Source organism: Fukomys damarensis, unplaced genomic scaffold (genome assembly GCF_012274545.1).
Source record: "Fukomys damarensis isolate Sample0158 unplaced genomic scaffold, DMR_v1.0_HiC HiC_scaffold_1, whole genome shotgun sequence".
Taxonomy (NCBI): domain Eukaryota; kingdom Metazoa; phylum Chordata; class Mammalia; order Rodentia; family Bathyergidae; genus Fukomys; species Fukomys damarensis.
In genome coordinates this window covers 51,939,295-51,942,950 of record NW_022900913.1, presented here as the reverse complement: position 1 = coordinate 51,942,950, position 3,656 = coordinate 51,939,295, and positions in this window count along the sequence as shown.

The following is a 3,656-nucleotide window of genomic DNA, read 5'->3' as shown; positions in this document are numbered from 1 at the left end:
ATATATTTATATATATATGAAATGGAGTACTACTCAGCCATGAAGAACAACAACAAGAAACTAGAGACATTTATAGCTAAGTGGACATTCATTGAGGACATACTCTTAAGTGAAATTAATAGAACACATATGTGTAAATACCATATAGTTTATCTGGTGTGATAAATTGAAAGTGTAAATAAGGGTCAAAATGTATAATTGATATTTTGTAATAACAACAAAAGGTCTAAAGATATTGGACAATTGGGAGGGTTAGGGAAAAGGTAAAAAGAGAAGAGAAAAGGAAAAAATGGAAACAAAGTCTTTGTAAATAGAGTGGGGGAGGGTATAGGGTAGTGGAATAGGGAAAATATAAGAACCAAGATATGTCATGTAAAGGTATAAGACCCCATTGATGAATGTAACTATTGTATATCTAAAATGCACCAATAAAATATTTTTAAAATAAATAATTTTTTTTTAAAAGTCAGGATCCAGAGAAGCTCATGTGATGCTCTCTCCCCTATTCCTTTAATGAGAGAAGTAATACTGTATGTGGATACATGTCTTTTTTTCTTTTTAAAAATAACAGCTTTAATGATATAATTCACCCTTTCAAAGTACACAATTCAGCATGTCATTCATGTCAAGATTCATCTTTATCGTTTCATCAGAAAGTGCCAGAGGATGCCTGAGGCACCAAAAGGCTGGCTGTCCCCACTAAGGAAGGCAACACAGGGACATCAGGATGGTACCCCGGGGACACAAGCCCTAGTGAGAAACAAACACTGCAGTCCTGTGGTCACTGGTGCCATGTAGAATTCTCCATAGAGAAGCTCAAAGAACACGAGTTAAGCACATTTAATCTAGAACTTCCTGATGCTTAACTTGAATGAAATTTCTTTTTCCTGATAATCCCCCATCACAGGAGCGTTAAGAAAACATGACAATGGCTATGAATGTGATTGCTGCCTCATTCTAAACAGATTCCCTGCCTTTCTGGCATCCTCTCCTTTCCTGCAAAGCTCAACTCCAGGGAGACACATGGCACAATCCCAAGGGACCTCTCGCCTCCTCTGGAGTTGTGCTGCAGAGCAAGTCTGGACTTATGAAGTTTAAGAACTGAAAATTCTTCAGCATGTAATGAGGTGGTGTTTTTCCCTTTAATGACTCTTTTATTCCCATTTCTCACCCTGAATGTCAAGTTATGAGAAATACAATCCCAGGGCAGAAGAGAGCTGGCATTTCACTTCTTAGAAGTTAGGCTTTTAGGAGCAGCCTCTGTGAAGAAATGTGTTGTTGACTTCTTCACCTATAGCACATGGAGAACGATGTTAGAGACCCACTCTGATGTGCTCTGTCTTGAAGGTGACATCCCAGGTACCATTGTTTAAGGCTTAAATATAGTAAAGAGGAAGAACTAGTAGAAGAAAAAAAATCTCTTTCCTTAATTTCTTTCCTGAGGAAAACATGGGGAAACCTGGTGGGCCAGGGCTGCGATGGGACATATGTCTCCCAACTACCTCACTCTAGGTTTTCTTCCTTAGGGTGGAGGCAGGAGAGGAAATAGAGATGCTGGCAGGCTCTTGCCTTGCTTCTTACCTGGGTTTCTGAAAAAGTGATGCCTCTCAGACCACCAGGCACCCACAAGAGAAGTTCTCACAGTCAGGTGAAAGAGACCTTGAGCTTTGCTCCCCAGCTGGTCTCAACTCCCAGACTTGAGTTGGGAGAAAATGGGCCTGTCAGGGACAGCAAGTGGGTGCTACTAACCAGGCAGGAGAAGGTAGTGGAGGCTCTGTGGGAACATGCAAAGCCAAAGGAAGATGCCACATGTTCACTCATTGTAGAGTTGGAGTCAACATTACTGGGAAGCAAGACACAGGACCTAGAAGGACATCCCTAATGGCCACCACACTCCAGGGTAAGCTAGAGGCTGGAGCCCTTCCATGAAGGCCCTGAGGTGGGAGACAAGGGCATGGCAATGTAGCTGGGGAACTGGACATGACCAGTATTTGTGGAGGCTTGTTCACCATGGACAGAAAGCAGCAGCTCCTGAGCCTGGCACCTGATAACAATGTCTAGCATGAGATTAAGTGGGTTCTTGATGGGATGTCCTGGATCTAATGTTAGAAAGAAGATACAAAAGATGGCAGCCATTGCCTCCAGCACCACTACCCTTTTGCTCTTGTCGTGGTATGGTCTGAATGCAGGATGTATCATTTTTCTTCAGCGTGCCTCTTCTTGAGCACTTTTGCTTCTCTTTTCTGCCCTAAAATACATGTTAAACTTTTGCCAATTCTGCCCGGTTCATTGAATGGGGCAGTAAGAGCACAGAGAGCCCTGCTAATTACCACAACACCCAGTACCAGTTCCATATAATCAGAGGCTGCACAAAGGAGAGAAATGAGAAGAAAGAAACTTGAGACAAATTTTTTATTCAAAGAAGATTTTGTTTTACTTGGAATGTGAGTGAGTGGGATAAAAGCAAATACTAAACTTAATCGAACATTGCATTCCTGCTAAATGACCAGTGATGGTCAAGGACAAAGCCACAAAAGGTTTTTCTGCAAAGCTAAGTAGAGCCAGGGTGTCAGTGCTCCCTCCTTTCTGGCACACCACTGGGACCATGCTGCTTGTTCTGTTCATAGATATGAGCTCTGTTCTCCCCAGGCAAGCCTCTGCCTGTGGGATTTAGTCCCTGGCCTGCTTCAGGACTTTGGGGGCATAATCAAGCAGCAGCTATAGGGCTCACAGGAATCCTTGTAGCCACTTAAGAATCCAAAGAATAAATGCTAAATGCTACCAAAATGAATATTCTTTTTCTTTTTCTTTTTTCCACTCCCTGGAGAAGTAAAGATGCAGAAAAGAAAATGTCTAGAAATTTTTCTTAATAGGTTATATAGCTTAAGCAGCATGAAAATAAAAACCCCTCTGCTTGCCTTTTCCCCTATTCCCAGCCTGTTTCCACTTTACCTTGGTTAAGCTTTGTGTCTTGGCTAAACTAAGATTTTTTTTTTCTTTTCAAACCACAGTAACTCATACAGGAGCCAAACCCCTTAACTAAAGAATAAGTTATGACAGAGCAGCTAGCATTTTAAACAAAATAGTTTTGGGGAAGGGGGAGGGAAGCCAGGAGGTCAGAAGTTGATTCCTGAGGACAGTGTGCTGGCGGACTCCACCTCAAGCCTGGCCTGCTGGGATTATCGCATTATGGGAAGGACCTATGCCATTGCCAGAACAATGCAGCCGGGCTCCTATTCATTCCCTGAAAGGACTCCACAAAGCCTGCAGGTTCTGCAGAGTGCTGTGGTTCTGAGCTCTAAGCACACAGGCCCTGCTGAAGGGCTTGTTTTTCACCAGTGGGAGAGGTATTGAAATATAAGAGGCTCCGTTGCCTCAGAGAAGAGAGGCCATGTTGCTTGCATAAGTGATCCTTAAGCACATCATGTGGTTCAATACAAGACAACAGGCCCCAACAGCAAAGCTCTAAGTGGTGCTTAGTGAGACGAGGCCCAACCAGCACAATACAAAAGGATGATTCATTAAGGACATTGTACACACTTGCTTGGCATCTCACATTGCATGCAGGAGTACAGCTCAGGACACCAAATTTTATGCCTACCATACCTTGTCAGCTAATCATATTCAAAGCCAAGGTGCTTGCCTCAGCTGTGAAT